The 19,763-nt window shown below is 44.2% G+C and overlaps 1 protein-coding gene across 2 annotated transcripts in view; it reads right to left on the bottom strand.

The window, feature by feature from the left end:
• NR6A1 (nuclear receptor subfamily 6 group A member 1) overlaps positions 1 to 19,763 on the bottom strand; it is a 226,687-nt gene that overhangs the window by 129,641 nt on the left and 77,283 nt on the right. The window lies entirely within an intron of this gene.

Here is a 19,763-nt window from a genome sequence, read left to right as displayed (position 1 = left end):
TATTCTGCACCCAAGCAACCAATCACTCACTCGCCTGCTTTAATGATTTTACTTTCGCTAAGCAAAAAAAATTGATTGGGGGGAGATTTATTAAAACTTGGCGAGAGAGAAAGTAGAGATGAAGGGGGACATTTACTACATGAAAATTGTAAAAAAAATAGGTGTATTTGTATTTAGAAATACACTTATTTTTGACATTTACTATTCCGAAAATACCGCAATTCGTATTCATATTGATGTGCTATCAAAACGAATACGAATTGCCGTATTTTCGGGATAGTAAATGTCAAAAATAAGTGTATTTCTAAATACAAATACACCTATTTTTTTTTTTCAAATTTCCTTTAGTAAATTTCCCCAGAAGGGTCTAATTCAGGCTGCAAGGCTTTAGCAAGGCTGCAATTGTTGCAGATGGACAATACCATGCTGCACTGTACGGTGGGGCAGATGTAACAGGTGCAGAGAGAGTTACATTTGGGTGAGTTATTTTGTTTCTGTGCAGGGTGTTTTGCACTTTTTGGGCAATTTTTACCCCTAAATGCCAATTTAATAATGAGCCCGAAGGTCCACTTCTATAACTGACCAGCTTCTCATGATCTGCACCGCTGATGTCAACCCCAGGATCTATTCTAAACTTGCATGTTATACAGGTTTATTTGATGGTGGTATTTAACGATACAATGACCCCAGCTGGCATGGCGGGATGGCAGGGTGTATGAATTTTTAGCACTGCAGACTCAAATGCAGTTGGGCGCCATTAAGCTGCAGATACTGCCAGGAAACATGTAGATTTTTATTCTTATGAAGAGTTATCTCTGCGATTGCACAGCCGCCATCTATGCCCTTGGGTTAGTGCTGGTCATAATCTATATGCAGCCTGGCGTGTCTGTTTATGCATCAGGACAACCCTGCATAGGACACTTCCGCTAATATGCCCTTTACTTACGCGAGAACGCCTAATAACAAACCTGTTTTCGCCTTCACAATACATACACAGGTATCTTAATACACTGCGGTTCTAGTCATGGCAAAACGCCCCTCTCAGTGCGCCAGGTCCCAGGTGACCAGGCCAAAGGGAGCGTCTTAGCTCAAAATATTCATGTAATTTGTATAAATAACTAGAAGCTACAACGATACATTGCTGGCTTACACTGATCAATTTGGCATGCGACATGGGTGCATCTGAGCGCAACTAGGCCGGAATCGGCGTAAGAATGGCTACGATGCGGGAATGGCGGCTTTTCTCATGCCTAGTTCTGTTCTACTTCATCTGCGACTTTACATATGCTTAAAACGAGTTCCTGAGTGGTTAGTCTCAGCCCAGTGCCTCTAGTATGCCGTCATTGGTGTTCGCCGCACCTCTCAGAGTCAGTCACACATCATGTGTGGGTGCTGGATGTATTTGGACACATCTGTAGGACGTTGCACTGCCCTTACTTGCGTATGCTTTTACAAAGACAAGTACGGTGCAAAAAAATAAAAGATAAAATACCTTGTAATGATAATACAGGCCAGTCCATGCTTAAGACTCCTATTTCAGCGAGGGGTGTGGCACCAAAAAGTTATCAAGCACATAGTTGACCGTGACAAAAGGGGGGGGGGGTGTCCATGTCAACACCTTAACACGTTAATCTACACATGCTATGTGGATGGTAAAGTAGGAAAAAGTTTTTCAAAAAGGGGGGAAAAAAAATCCCCATAAACCCATGTTGGCCAGTTTCCTACGTCGAGCGTAGCCACGGCGACCTTTTGCCTATGCCAACTTTCTGACAAGGTAGACCATATGTATGTCGACCTATACATGGTTGACATATCATCCGGATACTTACAGCAACACACTGCCAGTTTTCATAATGACCTCCGTCAACATATATAGGGTTCTTTACTTTTCTTTTTTTAAGCAAATCTGCTGAAAACCTGTAATGCAGGTTTTCCTAGATACAGGATGTAAAAGACAAATAAGCGAATGAGGAAATAGGGAAAAAATAAAACACTAGGTGATAAAGAGAGTTGCATAAGTCTTGCAAAAGCCATATCTGCTGGAGGTATAATGGAGTTACTGTAAGTAACTTATATTTTCATGTCTTGTCTGTGACCAAACTGGCACTTTGTGTATAGTGCTGAAGACTGAAGACACCCCCACCCCCCATCCAGGGATCTGTAACTCAGAAACAGAAGCAGAAACCGTTAAACCGCTTGTCCTCATCGCACTCACAGGAGTTGTGGTAGCTGCACTCTGTTTTAGATTTTGGTGAGTGATGGGATCTGCTAATTTGGCCACGCACATTGCCATCCAGGAACATAAGCCGATCAGCGAGTCACTTCCAGTGTACATTGGAGCCAATGAGAATTTTTTTTTTTTTAAAAGCCGCAATTATTTATAAGGCAAAACCAACATGGCGTCTTTAAAAAAAAAAAAAAAAAAGAAACGGTGCAAACCAGCACCGTTATTGCACAGCACAGGCTATTGCATTTAACGACAAGAGTAGGACTACTAAATGTCCACAACAATGTCATTGAAAAGTGTTTTCAAATTATATAATAGCTTATTTTAGTACAGGTTTTATTATTTTATTACTAGCGCACACAAATATATATATATTTTTCATTACAGAACTGCATATTCTACACCAGGGCAAACCTGTCCTCAAGATCTACCAACGGTGCATGTTTTCCAGGCAACCTGTGGCTCTGTAGTAGGAATGAATGCAGCAGGTTTGAAAATGTGACAGTTAGTAATGACTACAGCTGTGCACCAGATAGGTGATCTGGAAAACATGGACCGTTGGTAGATCTCGAGGACCGGTTTGCCCACCCCTGTTCTACACAAATGATCATGTTTACACCGTTGTGTATGTCCCAACACTCCCCAGTGACAAACAGCAATAAGGCCACTATATGACACCCTTTTACTAGAGGGTGAGTCACAGTCCTAAATTGTGTGGGGGGACGGTTGGGTACCAAAGAAATTTAGCGTGAAAATTTGACAATTTCGTAAATGTTTAACATACTAAAGTCATTAATTCATTCCTATAGCACTGGATAGCAGACTCTATAAAGTTATCCGAGGACCCCAAACACTGGCCCCTGAGAAACTGCATTTCTAAGATTAATGTGGAAACTTGGGTTTCGTCATTTACAATCTGATTTGCTGCCCTTAACGGTTTTGCCGAACCTTACTGGATGACGGGTTAAAAAGTTTTGACCCAATATATATTATACACTTTAAGGAAGTTTGTTTGTGCAGGCGGCGTTTAGTGGTCTCGCAAAGCTTTGCAAGCTAACCAGAATGACCTCCTAAATGTATTGTTCTATGTACCCCAATATATCATTGTACAAACAATAAATATCCCCTTTATCAATCACGTATGTGCAATGTTGCATTTCATACGGGTTGAATGGGTTGTGCAATATTTCCACCACTGGCGTGTTTTTACCATAGTGATTTAAAGAGTATTTTTTTCCCCACAAGTCATTAAACCAAACCGCCGCCATACTCTGTACAGTATGTTTTTGGGTATAATTATCACTGCCATTAATCACCTCTTTACCGATTCCTTGATGGGAACAGCTGAGTACCGTATACAGAATTCTACAGCATTTTGATCATCGTCAATGACCTACAAAAGCAGCCATCTGTTGACCACAAAATAAAAATATCATCAAAGTCATATTAGATAGGTCATCTAGACGTGTACATAACCTCTGAAACAAAATGAATAAATTACTCATAACAGACATCAACGACGCAGCGCCAATCTTGCAAGCCCTAACTCCATATCAGCGAATATATACATAGAGGGAAATCTCCCCACACACATTCTATATCTGCTCTGTCCATCTGTGCCCATTTGATTTTTTCCTCCAGCAAAGATGAATGTGGCTTTAGCATTTTTTTTTTAACATTCTCTGTTCAGTGAATATTGAGGTCAATTAGGAACGCTGTTTGCTTTCTGTACCGTGAGCAGATTAGACAGACGACCCCCCCTCCCCATCCCCACAGCACCGCCGATCTCTGTCGCGCTGACCCATATTCTGCTAAAAAATCTGCTCCTATGCACTCTGGCGCCTAACGCTAAAATCTTCCACGGCCATGTATAATTCCCTGTTAAATCAGAATGGGTTCGTTATTTAAAGATGTGTGCTATGCCTCCATGTTGTTTTAAACGTGCATATTAATTAATTGGATCATTTATCTATTCTGCGAACGTTATTTTAATATATTTTGGTTTCCAGTTCTTTAACCAGATCATTTGAGCCCCTCCAATAGTTTGTTGAGACAGAGATTTATTATAGGGGAAGATTTTTTGATTCCTGGAGAGAGATAAAGTACTAACCAGTCAGCTTCTGGCATTTTTGCAGGCTGTGTTAGGTTGCCATTTTCTCCACTCTCTCTCCAGTCTTTTCCTAATATCCCTCTTAGTTATGTACCTAGCCAATCAGGAATATTTATAATAAGTCTTGGAGAGAGATAAAGTCGATGGAGAAAGTACCAGTTAATCAGGTCCTACCTGTTATTTTTCAAACGCAGTCTTGCAACATGACAGTTAGAAGTTGACTGGCTGGAAATTTATCTCCACGCACTTTATCTCTCTCTAAAGCAACCCATACACGCTGCGATGCGGGCTGTCCGATGTGTGCTTTGAGGTGTGCGCTGCCGCGGCACCTCATCGCACAGTACAAAAAGCTTGCACATACTTTTTGTACTTTGTTTTCATCACATTGCATTGCATTGCATGCACACCGCATGCACAGGCAATGCAATGCAACGTGATCCGTGCTAGTTAAGCACGGAACGCACGCCCGTATCGGGACGTGTATGGGCGGTTTAAGGCTTAGTACATAGACCACGCACTTAAAAGGACTCCGGGGGAGCTGCCGGGGGAGTTCAAGGGAAATCGGATGAGATACATTTTGTGATCTAAAAAGCACATGGGCCACTGATGGTCCGATTCAGATTTACTTTAAGTGCTGCACATAGATTTCCAGGCACCAATCCAAAGCGTACGGGGACATGCATCGGATTTGATCTGATGTCAAACACCTCCGATTTGGCCAGTTTTTATATATATATATAGATAGATAGATAGATATAACCGGCAACGGTATTAAGCTATGTTGCTTGCAATGTTAAGCGGTATGCAACTATCACTTTGTCACTTCCACTGCACCTATTCGGATCTCTGCTCTGTGGCGCTGGCACACTTTCCCTTCACAATACGTAGAAAGAAAAAGAAAAAAAATCGGCACATGAAAAATTAAATACACATGAGATTTGCACTTTCCAAGCTGCACTACCAGAAATAACTCAGCAGTCTGAGCAAGAGAGATGCCCCAGAGCTTAAATTCCAAAGCTTTCACAATCCACCCCCCTCCCGAAACATTCACCCAGGAGGAAATAAAACTTCCTGCCATCTGCACACATTAACCCTCCTAAAACCGAGGCGATTTTAGATGCACATGGTAGCCATGCCCTGTTCTGCAATTCGCCAAGGGTCAACCAGGCACTCTTCAGAATTTCCTTTTAGAATTCATAATCATAATTTATATTGTTTTATTATTTAATTATTATTTAATTGATGACTATAATGCTGCTCACACACACACACACTATCCAATGTGCCTACCCAGCGAGATTGCAAGCGATGGGACCGGGTGGTGATGCCAGATTCAACAAATGCATACACACTTACCGATGCCGGCAGTGACGAGATAAGGGGGCGGGGCCATGCTGCCGCATAGCTAGTGACATCCCCGATTGAGTTGCGTGTACAGAGGATGGGGGCCGTAGTAGGTACACACTGGAAGATTTAAAAATTTGTCGTAACGACATGTCGTTACCGGCAAATTAGTTTAAAATATTGTCTAGTGTGTTCCTGTCTTAACCCTTCATTGCATGATTTTTTTTTTTATATTTTCATGCTTCTTGTGTATTGTACCGACAGGGAAACATAATGAAAAAAATCACAGGCCCCCCCAAAAAAGATTTATTTGAAAAATGTATTTATTTTAGCAAATTTTATACACCAGGTAATGGTATACCTATATACCTTACGTATATGGGTATATAGAAAATTTGCAACAGTATGAAACGAAGGGTTAAACCAAGCGTATACGTTTCTGTTTATAAAAAAAAACACAACTTTGAGAAGTAAGGGAATTGCAAATATTGTGGTCACTTTAAATACCCCCTCCCCAATACCAAAGTAAGTTCTCAATTCATTATAATTCAGTGTTCATTACTTAGCGCATAAATACGGTGGATATTTGTAAAAAAAAATTAAAAAAGAGCAACAAATATTTTACTATAAAAAATACAATGATGGGGCTGTGGCCATTTATTAATTCATGATGGGAGGCTGGTGTCTTAAATACTACTTTAGTTGATTTTACACAAGGGATACATTGACCCGACCATTGATCAAGGCTCGTCTATGTGGTCTGCCAGCATTGGAGGCCAGTACTAGAACTGAAGGATCTTGAGGCACTTGTATTGGATAATGGAAGAGATTCATGAAAGGCAGTCACTGTGTTCTACAACATACATGGAGAAGAATAGGAGAGGGGAGCACAATATGGCTCCATGGGATATCCGCGCTATGATTGGAAGTGACAGATGGCAATGATCTAGAACAGCCGGATGCTCCCTGGAGGGGGGGCTTTGAGCTCAGTGCAGGGAGCAGAGACAATCCTAGGAGAGCCGGGAAGACCCCAAGCCATACTCCCATATCCTGAGCAGCTGACACAGACAGATCTCATCTGGACACTGCGCTGTGCCATCAGGCCGGTATTAACAAAGGCAAGAGGGCAAGAAGAAGAGATAGTGGCTTACAGCTAGATAACGAACACTGAATTTATTTGAAAAAAAAAATAGGTAGAACCACGGAACTGGCAATAAAGAGCATATGAAGACTTTTAATGAGCAAGACACGTTGGGACGCGAGTAAGCAGAGAGACATTTCTACGCGCAGCTAAATAAAGAATGCAATGTTGTGCAGCCTATTACCTAAACATAATTTTCCCCTCTATGTGTCCCAGCCGCGGGATTAAACCAAGCGGAAGACAATGGGCTCGCTCTCCCTGCACAGCCGCCTGCGTGCATTTGCTCAGCAGCCATAAAAATGAGGTCAGCTTTTGCACGTATATATGAGGCCTGTTAAACTTAAGCATTGCCTTAAGAATCCCTCATCACCTTAAACGACACTGGCTCCCTGCCATTACATACAATCTTTTTACGAGTTTTCCGTCTCTATTTTGTTTCCCCGTTGGCTGGACTTCGAGGGGCTCGCTCAATTACATTAGGGGCAGTCACATTTAATTGAGAAGACTTGCCCGTGGGCGGAGCGGGCTACCAGACAATCCCTATTCGCGGCTTCTTTCCACTCTGTAAGGCAATTATATGTGCTGCAGAGGATTCCAGAAAGGTCATTTATAGAAAGGTTTGTTTTCATGCACCGGTAGGGATATGTATCCTGGCTTCTAACTACAAACAGCCAGAATGAGAATATCTGTAAGGAAATAAACCAAACTCCGCAGTTACCCCCATCTCATGCAGCACATTACTATAATTATGCCATTTTTTTAATGAAAGATTTGGCAGCCTAATTTGGAAGATAAACAGATGACACATTCACCTTCAGAAGGATCGTTCTGCAGTTGTCAAGCTGTCCGGTCAAATTTAACACCCATCAGACAATTGCTAAGCATGTGACAAGACGATAACCGCACAAAGAACTAATGGTTGTCTTCCTCTCATACCTAACAACACGTCTGATGATGACCTTATATACTGCAAGCCGTGTATTAGCAGGACCTGGATTTATTTTAGACCAACTGCCTTATTGCCTTACAGTGTATTCGGCCAGCAAAGAGGCTACGTCCACATGGGTGTTTTTCTTATAACTATCGAACTATGAAATGGATTAGGGTCAGAAGCACAGGTAACGGTTTTAAGCATTGTACATGCTCCTGCACACCCAGAGGACAATAATACAAACATAAGTGTCTATTTGGCTGTAGGTTTAAATAATACCGCTTTCACACTAGAAAAAAAGTTTCAAAAACCGGTATTTTTAAACGGTATTTAAAACCCGTCTGAGCCTTCACATTACAGTAGATTACCGTTTTAAATACCGTTTAAGTGCCATTCACATCAGTCAACCCGTTTAATCCCCTTAACACGTTTCAAGGCAGAATGCAGGGGACAGCCTATCACAGGTCTGGAATCTGTTGTTTTTACTAAATACCGTGGGTGGATTTTTTGTTCAAATGCTGATGATTTTCAGTTGTTTTCTCCCCAAATTATACACATTAAATATAATTTAACTTGTCTTCTAACACTGCCAATGGAAATTAAATAAGCTCAAAAAGACATAAGTCTTGAATCTACCCACAGGTTAGGGGCGAAATCCCGTCAGGTGGTAAGACAACTGTAAGAATCCTGTCAAATGCTTCAGGTAAGTAGTGGGGTTGGTGTTAGTGTTAACCACTAGTGAGAGGAGGGCTGCGGAGCCGGGGAGGGGGGGGGGTGTTAGGGTCAGACTGCAGGAAGTGGTTACAGTTAGGCTGCAGGAGGGGAGGATTAGGCATAGGGTTATAGGGTTTTTACGGGGTAAGTCAGCTGTAGACAAGGGTAAAAATACTGGGATGTGCTGTGGGAAATTGTGCAAGTTTAAGACTGATGCCTTTTAAACCTCTTTTGATACATATTGGTGCTAATAGAACAGAATTTAAACTATACTTATATCAGGGTTGCCGACCCTCCCGGAATTTCCGGGAGTCTCCCGAAAATCAGGACCCCCTCCCGGTCCCCCGGAAGGGTGGGCAACCCTCCCGGATTCAGGGGGGACCCCCGCTGTCCCCCGGATCGCAGCATTAAAATGGGTCTCAGAGGAGGGGACGGAGCTAAAACGGCACAATCGCGTCATTTTAGCCCCGCCCCCTCCACGGAGATCCGTGAATTCCCTGCTTTACCAGAATGGGGGCGGGGCTTAGGTATGTCACTTGTAAGCCCCGCCCCCTGAGCGGCTGCTGAAACTCTCCTCTCCGGGCTTCTCCCAGAGAGGAGAATCTTAAAGTCGGCAACCCTGACTTATATTTACATTTTGTGGATTACATAAAAAAGAAGGGACGCGGGTATTAAGTCAACAGTCAAAAGGTTGACCACTATTGGTGGACAGTCACAAGGGTCGATACATGAAAAAGGTAGACATGGTCAAAAGGTTGACACAAGCAAAAACATCAACATGGAAAAGGGTCGATGAGTTTTTTTCAGGATTTTTTTTCTTCTTCCAAAACTGACTAGTTGATAATTGACCATCCCAGTGGAAATAGAGGGAAAATAAAATGTTGCCCGAACCTTGGCGAGCGCAGCCATGCTTTGGTGTACATTATATGGTTTCCATGTTGTTCCATGTCGACGGAGACACCCGCAAAAATTGAAAAAAAAAAACCTCATGTCAACCTTTTCCCATGGCGACCTTTTTTCATGTTCACGCTTTGCTTGTGTCGAGTTTTTGACCATGTTGACACAATTGCATCTCTCTTTTTGATTTGTTGACCCTTTGACTGTTGGCCAATAGCGGTTGACCTTCTGACTGTTGAACTACCAACCTATACCAAAACAATCAGGGGCCATTTGAGCAAAATGCATCATTGCACCTACGATGGTAAATTGCCCGTTGCACCTACGATGGTAAATTGACCGTTGCACCTACGATGGTAAATTGACCGTTGCACCTACGATGGTAAATTGACCGTTGCACCTACGATGGTAAATTGACCGTTGCACCTACGATGGTAAATTGACCGTTTTTCATTTTACTTACAGTATTAATATAACATACAACAGTAAACAATTATTTTTGGCACTCCAGGTAAGTTTGCTTCACGAAAGTGGCTACAATTATGGATGTGAGACTTCTGGGTAATGGTTACAGACCGGCATTATTACAGCACAGGGCATGGCTAGCCGGAGTGCATCACATCAGCCCAGGGAGGCGTAATTAGTAGTCCCTACAGAGGCTCTCCGTAAAAAGGGCAGTTACTGCAGGATGTTATGTGGATGACTGAATTATAATGAAAACAGTGTGAATCTTTAACAAGGGCTACAGCTACTTATAGCGCAGATCGCTCACAGAGCAATCTGTATAATGTGGGAAACCCCACTGAGCATAAAGCGGCAGAGCGAGTGGTAGCACAGAGGAGTCAGATATTTTATGTGGAGGCCCCGAAACAATGGATGTCATTAAGATAACGCTGGCTCTGCGTCTTGGTATGCTTTCTAGGCACTGCTATTCCAGGTCACACGTACCTGGCGCAGACGCGCAGTGTGTGCGCTCTGGCTGAGACCAGACTGGGATCTGTATCTAAGCACTGAGAGGGTTTTGTTTAAGGTAAAGGCAGGTCCCAGACGGTTGGCAGCCAGCCAGAGCACACAACAGGGGAGGGTGTATAAGATCGGGCGGAGATCACCGCCAGCCGGGACAGACCCATACAAACTCTGGGAAGAGTTAGGTGACATTTCTGCCTAAAGTAAAATGATGTAAGTGATTTCTAGGCATCGCTGATTCACAGAATTTCATCACTTAAAATAATTAGCTGTGAAGATCACGATGAACACACTGATGCCGGCTATGTTTTTACTCGTCGCACAAAACCTCCGTGGTTGCAGGACTAATGGAATTACATTACTATACAATTTTGGGTTTAAGGGAGTGAAGTAGTCACACATCACGGGTTCTGTAGCAATTTAGTTTCTGCAACGTCCTCAATGCAGAACTGAAATATTTCTTCTAGATGACTATCTGGGCTGTAGTGTTTCACCCGAGCACCCTATAATACAATTATTGCATTATTATAATTTTTTGCATGGAATTTGAAAGTTTTTTGGGGGGGGGATAAAATGTACTTCAGGTTTGTGACCTTAGTTCTCCTGGTCGGCGTTGTAGGTTCCTTACAGCTGAGCGAAGGCGTGCACATACAGTAGCTCAATTATCTTTATTGAGAGATCACAGTGCAGTAGCGCAGTTGTCTAATCAATCAGTGGGAATCAAACCCATGACCTCAGGGCTGTTAGGCGGTAATACGAACCATAACACCAGCAGTACTAGGTTACACTATCACTACTATGTTACACTACCAGTGCTATGTTACACCACCAGCGCTATGTTACACCATCAGTGCTATGTTACACCATCAGTGCTATGTTACACCATCAATACTATGTTATACTACCAGTACTATGTTACACCATCAATACTATGTTATACTACCAGTGCTATGTTACACCACCAGTGCTATGTTACACCACCAGTGCTATGTTACACCATCAGTGCTATGTTATACTACCAGTGCTATGTTACACCATCAGTGCTATGTTATACTACCAGTGCTATGTTACACCATCAATACTATGTTATACTACCAGTACTATGTTACACCATCAATACTATGGCCCTTATTCAGATTCGAGCGGTACGGCCCGCGTGCGGCCGTACCGCCGATGTTTTCCGTCTGCACATGCGCAGAGGTCAATCTGCGCATGTGCAGGCGAATTCGCCGCACATAAATTTACTACGCCGCAAAGGGGGCGTATAGGGGAGTGAGGGGCTTCATGCCCTCATTTCCCTATGTATACGCCCCGCGTTTCATGGGCGTTCCCATGCAAACGCGGGGCGTACGCATGCTAATGAGGGCATGACGCAACTCATGGGGGCGGAAAGCTGACGTCGCCAGATGTCAGCTTTCAGCCCCCATACAAGCTACCACACGGACGATTGTCCGTGTGGTCTCAGCTTGCGGGAGCTGCCGCGGCGTGCGGACCTGCCTTCGATGGTCGACGACCATCGAATGCAGGGGGCAGCTCCCACCATGGTGGAGGCGTATCCTCCACCATTTTTATGCGGATCGCCAGCCGTCCGTGTACGGACGGCCGTGGCGATCCGTAGGGTGGGCGGGGATTCGTCTGGTGCGGTCGGAGCCGCATATGCGGCTCGACCGCACCAACCAGAATAAGGGCCTATGTTATACTACCAGTGCTATGTTACACCACCAGTGCTATGTTACACCATCAGTGCTATGTTATACTACCAGTGCTATGTTACACCATCAATACTATGTTATACTACCAGTACTATGTTACACTACCAGTGCTATGTTACACCATCAGTACTATGTTATACTACCAGTGCTATGTTACACCACCAGCGCTATGTTACACCATCAGTGCTATGTTACACCATCAATACTATGTTATACTACCAGTACTATGTTACACCATCAATACTATGTTATACTACCAGTGCTATGTTACACCACCAGTGCTATGTTACACCACCAGTGCTATGTTACACCATCAGTGCTATGTTATACTACCAGTGCTATGTTACACCATCAATACTATGTTATACTACCAGTACTATGTTACACTACCAGTGCTATGTTACACCATCAATACTATGTTATACTACCAGTGCTATGTTACACCACCATTGCTATGTTACACTACCAGTGCTATGTTACACCATCAATACTATGTTATACTACCAGTGCTATGTTACACCATCAGTGCTATGTTACACCAACAGCGCTATGTTACACCATCAGTGCTATGTTACACCATCAGTGCTATGTTACACCATCAGTGCTATGTTACACCATCAGTGCTATGTTACACCACCAGTACTATGTTACACCATCAGTGCTATGTTACACCATCAGTGCTATGTTACACTACCAGTACTATGTTAACCCATTAGTACTATGTTACACCATCAGTGCTATGTTAACCCATCAGTACTATGTTACACCAACAGCGCTATGTTACACTACCAGTACTATGTTAACCCATCAGTACTATGTTACACCATCAGTGCTATGTTACACTACCAGTACTATGTTAACCCATCAGTACTATGTTACACCACCAGTGCTATGTTACACCACCAGTGCTATGTTACACCACCAGTACTATGTTACACCACCAGTGCTATGTTATACTACCAGTGCTATGTTACACCACCAGTGCTATGTTACACTACCAGTACTATGTTACACCATCAATACTATGTTACACCAACAGCGCTATGTTACACTACCAGTGCTATGTTAACCCATCAGTACTATGTTAACCCATCAGTACTATGTTACACCACCAGTGGACTCACTCGGGTGCAAGTTCGCACTTCTGCAAATCAACCAGAACCCGTCCTGCAAATGGTGGTACGGTCACGCCCCCCCCCCCCCCTTTTGCACGCCGGGTTCATTCGCCCAGCATGCGAATGCATGTTCAACATCCATTCTCATGCCAGTGGGAACCTCCCTCATCTTTCGATGGTCGTCCACCATCGAATGATGGAGAAGGCGCACGCATATGTAAGGTTGGCCCAGACAACTCATACATATGCGTGTAGAATTCCAGGGAATTAAGCGGACAGCTGACATCCGGTTATGTCAGCTGTCTGCCCCCCCGCCACACACACACGTGCACCACGGACGCATTAGCATGGGAACACCCCTGAAATGCTGGGCTTCACATATGCTAATGGCCCAGGCCGACACCCCACGCCCCTCTCCACCCCCTGCTGGAAATGTGCATTCGGCAAACAGATTTTGCGTATACACATGCGCAGAAATCCTGCTGCGCATATGCAAAACATCGGTCCCCCACCCGAATACGCGCCTGACCGAATCAACCAGAATAAGGGCCTAAGTACATAACCATACAGTAGGTGCATCAGCACAGGACACAGCATCGGAATAGGTATCAGCGTGGCAGAAAACCGCAGGATTTGGTGCCATCGAAGGTGGTTTAACATGAGGGAAGAGGGTCCTGCTCGTGAGAGCTTACATTCCGCACTGCTGCCACGCAGCACAGTGGTCCTGGGTTTGATCACAGGTGCTTTCTTTCATAGAGCTTGCAGATATACTAAAGTCCAGCCCGGTGTACTAATGTCTTTCCCGGTGGGTGACAGTAGAACTTATCCCACTGACTGCAGGTAGCAGCATTCAGTGATCACATCTGAGGATAGTGTCACATAATTGAACCATTACAATGTTATTTTATTTTCGGGCATATCAATATTGGGTCTCTGTATAAAGGATTTATTAACAGCACACCATGGAAAGAACGCTGACGTCACAGAGACTGTATGACATATGTTCTAGGGACTGTGGTACAATGACTGTATGACATATGTTCTAGGGACTGTGGTACAATGACTGTATGACAAATGTTCTAGGGACTGTGGTACAATGACTGTATGACATATGTTCTAGGGACTGTGGTACAATGACTGTATGACATATGTTCTAGGGACTGTGGTACAATGACTGTATGACATATATTCTATCTAGGGACTGTGGTACAATGACGGTATGACAAATGTTCATAAGGACTGTGGCACAATGACTATGACAAATCTGCTCTAGGGACTGTGGCACAATGGCTGTATGACATCTGGTTTTGGGACTGTGGCACAATGACTATGACATCTGTTCTAGGGACTGTGGCACAATGACTGACAAATCTGTTCTAGGGACTGTGGCACAATGACTGACAAATCTGTTCTAGGGACTGTGGCACAATGGCTGTATGACATCTGTTCTAGGGACTGAGCCACAATGATGGTATGACATCTGTTCTAGGAATTGTGGCACAATAAAGGTATGACACATCTTCTAGGGACTGTGGCACAAAGACTGTATGACACAAATGATCATAGGGACTGTGGCACAATGACTGCATGACAAATCTGTTCTAGAGACTGTGGCACAATGACTAACACACATATGTTCTAGGGACTGTGGCACAATGGCTGTATGACACATCTGTTCTAGGGACTGTGGCACAATGGCTGTATGACACATCTGTTCTAGGGACTGTGGCACAATGGCTGTATGACACATCTGTTCTAGGGACTGTGGCACAATAACTGTATGACACATCTGTTCTAGGGACTGTGGCACAATGGCTGTATGACACATCTGTTCTAGGTATTGTGGCACAATAACTGTATGACATCTGTTCTAGGGACTGTGGCACAATGGCTGTATGACATGTTATAGGGACTGTGGCACAATGACTATGACAAATCTGTTCTAGAGACTGTGGCACAATGACTGTTTGACAAATCTGTTCTAGGGACTGTGGCACAATGGCTGTATGACACATCTGTTCTAGGGACTGTGGCACAATGACTATGACAAATCTGTTCTAGAGACTGTGGCACAATGATTGTATGACACATATGTTCTAGGGACTGTGGCATAATGACTGTATGACACATCTGTTCTAGGGACTGTGGCACAATGACTGTATGACACATCTGTTCTAGGGACTGTGGCACAATGACTGTATGACACATCTGTTCTAGGGACTGTGGCACAATGACTGTATGACACATCTGTTCTAGGGACTGTGGCACATCTAATGTTTAACACATCTGTCCTTGTATTCTTTTTATTGTTTCAGAGTCCTCACCAAATGCCTAAACACGACAGAAAGGGTGAACAAAAACCCATCAACAGAAGCCCACTCATGAGGGCACCCCATGTTAGGCCCATGTACTACCCAGATCAGTGAGATAAGAACCCTTTATAATTATCCTTTGAACGAAAAAGCAACAATGAATCACACTGAACCCCGGGGGACAGAATGTGTTATGAGAGAACGGCTTTATATGACTGAACGCTTTCCTATCCATCCAAGCTCTCCGTAACAAAATGTCCGGTGACCTAATTGAGCTGCAGGAATGTGCTGAACTCCGCAGACTGCCCAATCCTCTAGCGGGGCGTGGATCCCGGTTACTCGGCTTCGGCGCCTGATGGCTTCAGAGAACATTCAACGCTGTCGGTGAGTTTGAGAAAGTGTAACAATAAAAACCATCGGCCGTTGACTGTACCCTGAGGCTCTTCACAGCACAGGAACCACCAAGCCAACGAGTGAAGGAAAGTTATCGGGAAGGGCACCCGTATAATGACAACCCTCAGGGGCGCGTCGCTATCTGGAGGTGAGTTATTGCACATTTCTATGCTCTCGATAATTGAAATCTAAAATACGCTTCACACTGCGGTACGACCAGACAATATCTGACAAGTCACATATTCTAAAGAAACAAAAACTTGTGCACAGTTACACTATAGGGCAGGGATTCGGTATAAAATCCCGAATGGGTCAAAATACCGATATGGTCAAAATCCCGACATTTAAAGTCCCGACATTTAAAATCCCAACAAGGTCAAAATACCGACATATAGAATGTACAGGTGAAAAAGTCAACATGACTTTCAGTCGACAGGTCCGATGTCGACATGGGTTTTTTCACTTCTTTTTTTTTTACCCGAATGTCGACACAGTCGATATGGACACAGTTGAAAGTGAACCGCAGCCCCTCGCTCGCGATGCTGCGCTCGGCACACTATTTTATTCTCCCACCACGCCCTAGTGGATGGTAGGGCATGAAATACCACCTGTCAGCACATGACGGCTCAAAAAACAGGGAAAAACCCATGTCGACCTCGTGACCGGTCGACCGAAAGTCATGTTGACTTTTTCACCTGTACATTCGATATGTCGGTATTTTGACCTTGTCGGGATTTTGTACTGGTCGGGATTTTAAATGTCGGGATTTTGACCTTGTCGATATTTTGACCTAGTCGGGATTTTGACCGTCGGGATTTTGACTGCATCCCCTGGGCAGGCCTGGCCAACCTGCTGTTGTGAAACTACACATCCCAGCATGCCGTGCAATAGGTTTAGCATTTCCTAATAGCAAAACTGTGGCAGAGCATGCTGGGATTTGAAGTTCCACAGCAGTTAAAGAGCCCCAGGTTGGCTAGGCCTGCTCAAGGGTGTATATTTACTAAGGTGCGGGTTTTTAAAAGCGGAGACATTGCATATACCACCCAACCAGATTCAAGCTATTATCTTTTAGATGGTGCTAGAGAAATGATACACAAAATTTTATTGGTCATTACAGCTCCACTTCTAAAAACCAGCACCTACCTGTTGATTAGGCTGTTAAGACCTAGGTGGGGCTTAACATTTAATGTGGCTGGACAATTAAAGGTAAAATAAAAAAACAATCAGTAATTAGTACAGGCACGATGGGTGAAATGTAATAGGAGAGAATCAAGTGCGAGATTTGGTAAGAAATCGCAATTTTTTAATTTTTTTTTAAAGCGGCAATCATTTATACTGCAAAATAAAAACTAGTTCTGCTGTGTAAATGATTGCCGCTTTAAATGCCACAATAGTCCGCTGCAATTCCCTGGCAGCAAAATACTATATTCCTCTGTAGTGACACAGGATTTCTAGGTTCCTCTGTCCGCTGGGGAGATCCTGTTCCTTTCCCCATACATGAATATCTGCTATAGATCGGAAAGTCGGGAAAGAAGCGGTTAGAGCCCTGGATTGTGTCTCCAAGACCAACATAATTAGGGGGGAGTCCCTGACATGCGGCAACAATTATGGAAGAGAACAAGGTGCCCCATTCATACAACATTATCCACGTGCTGTGAGTGAGACGAGAAAAGGTTCACGTGTTAAGATTGGAAGTCTGCTGCCTTCAGCGCTCTACGCTTATTGCCGGAGGTGATCTTGCCGCCAACTTTTACACAGTAAGGTATAAATTTAGCTACACAGCCGGCCACACGTGTCCTTTCCTGATGCATATCGGCACCATCACAGTAGGGATGGCCATTGTTGTGGTCGCCATCAATGGCGGCATACTTTCTAATGCACGGGTGTCAAACACAAGGCCCGCAGGCCAAATCCGGCCCGCCTGACCTCGTCATGTGGCCCGCGCGAGGAGATAGCACGCAGGGGCAGTGTGTCTAAAACAGGAGTGCTGCGGGCCACGTCCGCGGCCGCCTTACCTGTTCCTCCACTGTCGGCGGCCATGTTCCTGTAGGCACATATGTATGCGGTTACAGAAACATGACCGCCGGCCTCCACGGCTACGTGGAGGAGGGCCCGGCCGCCTGTTCCCTCTGATGCCCGGCAGTGACAGACACTGGGTGGGGATGTCATGACGATGACGCCGCCCATCCAATCGTCTGTAGAGAAGTAGGAGCAGGCAGGGAAGCTGGACCGGGAGTCGGGGACAGTGTGGAAAAGCAGCAAGCAGTGAAGAAAAGCTGGAAGCCGCAGCAGCTGCAGGACAGACGGAGAAACAGTAAGTGAGGATGAGGATCACACTCACAATAAAAAAAATATATATATATCTGCTGTTTCCTGAGGTGTCCCCGTGTATAATAATAATAATGCCATGACACCACAGGCTGCTCCTCCTGTATAATCATTTATGTGTCATGGCATTACTTTTATTATATTATACAGGGGGAGCAGTCTGTGGTGTCATGGCATTATTATTATACAGGGGGAGCAGCCTGTGGTGTCATGGCATTATTATTATACAGGGGGAGCAGCCTGTGGTGTCATGGCATTCATTTTATATTATACAGGGGGAGCAGCCTGTGGTGTCATGGCATTATAATGATACAGGGGGACCTACAGATACAACCGGCCCTTTGAGGGTGACCAAACTGCTGATGCGGCCCCCGATGAATTTGAGTTTGACACCCCTGTTCTAATGGATTACCATCAATGTTTTGAACTAATCGATGATCATCTATTTTCTTTCACTGTCTGGCCTATGGGCCAATCAGGATGGAGACGCAGCTTCATGGGTGTCGGGAGCAGAGATATGCTTAGTGTACCCGCACCTACAGGAGACTAAAAAAAAATCTGATGTTGGTTATTCTGTGCCATCGATGGGGAGGTATCATCTGGTTCTTCCCCGTCAATGGCAAAACTATTCTACATCGATCATAAACCATCGATGATTATGATTCACCGATGGTAATCCCTAAATCACAGAAACATCTGATCACAATTACTGCACACACCCTTCAATCCAACCACTTGTGGATTACAGATTATAAGAATATAAATGAATTAGGCCCCGTCTACGTTTGACCTTATCACACCAACTGCATCCTCGCACATGTCAGACAACCGTTCAAGCTGTCCATCTTCATTACAACCGAGAGATCAACTAAAGAGAGATGAGCGGATCCGGTCCTAGTTAACGCAGTCAACACAGAATGCTTACAGGGTGACACCATCCAGAGTACATGTGCATTGGTAGAGGTGTCAGCTTCGTTCGCGGAAAACGATCCACATGCCCTCATAGAAATTGCGCCACACATGCCTTGTCACCATACCAAGGGTGTTTTTTTTATATGCGAATGTGTCTTCGTGCCAATGTGATGTGACTAAGTCGCACCCAGAGAATGAGCTGACTGATATGATATGAGACGCTTGTATAGTGGTGTGCGACTGATTTGATACCGTACACGTAATGATACAAACAAGCGTCTGCGGCTTTATTCATCACAGATAAATCAGCACGGCCGTCTCCTGGCCCATTTTCATGTAATAAAAATAAATAAAAAGTTTATCTTGCTGGTGCATTTTCATAGACTTATTTCCGCCTGGACGGTTGCTAAACTTAAATATCTGTCTTTCAATCTACAACTTTATGCAAACACAGCTAAAAAAAGGGACAACGTGGAACATCCAGACCAGGAATAAAATCGCTCACATGAATGTAACCAAGTAAATATACTGTGGTGCTCTTTAAACAACTTGTTTGCCCACGGCTATCCCCTACACCCTGTCCCAGCCCCTACCCCCTCTCCCGTCTATACCGTCCAAGGTCTGGAAGCAGACAGCACTGCTTATTTAGTATCACCTTGGA

Source organism: Crinia signifera, chromosome 9 (assembly GCF_055691185.1).
Source record: "Crinia signifera chromosome 9, ASM5569118v1, whole genome shotgun sequence".
In the NCBI taxonomy this organism is placed as follows: domain Eukaryota; kingdom Metazoa; phylum Chordata; class Amphibia; order Anura; family Myobatrachidae; genus Crinia; species Crinia signifera.
Note: the sequence above shows the minus strand (reverse complement) of the source record. Positions and strands in the feature narration are given on the sequence as shown.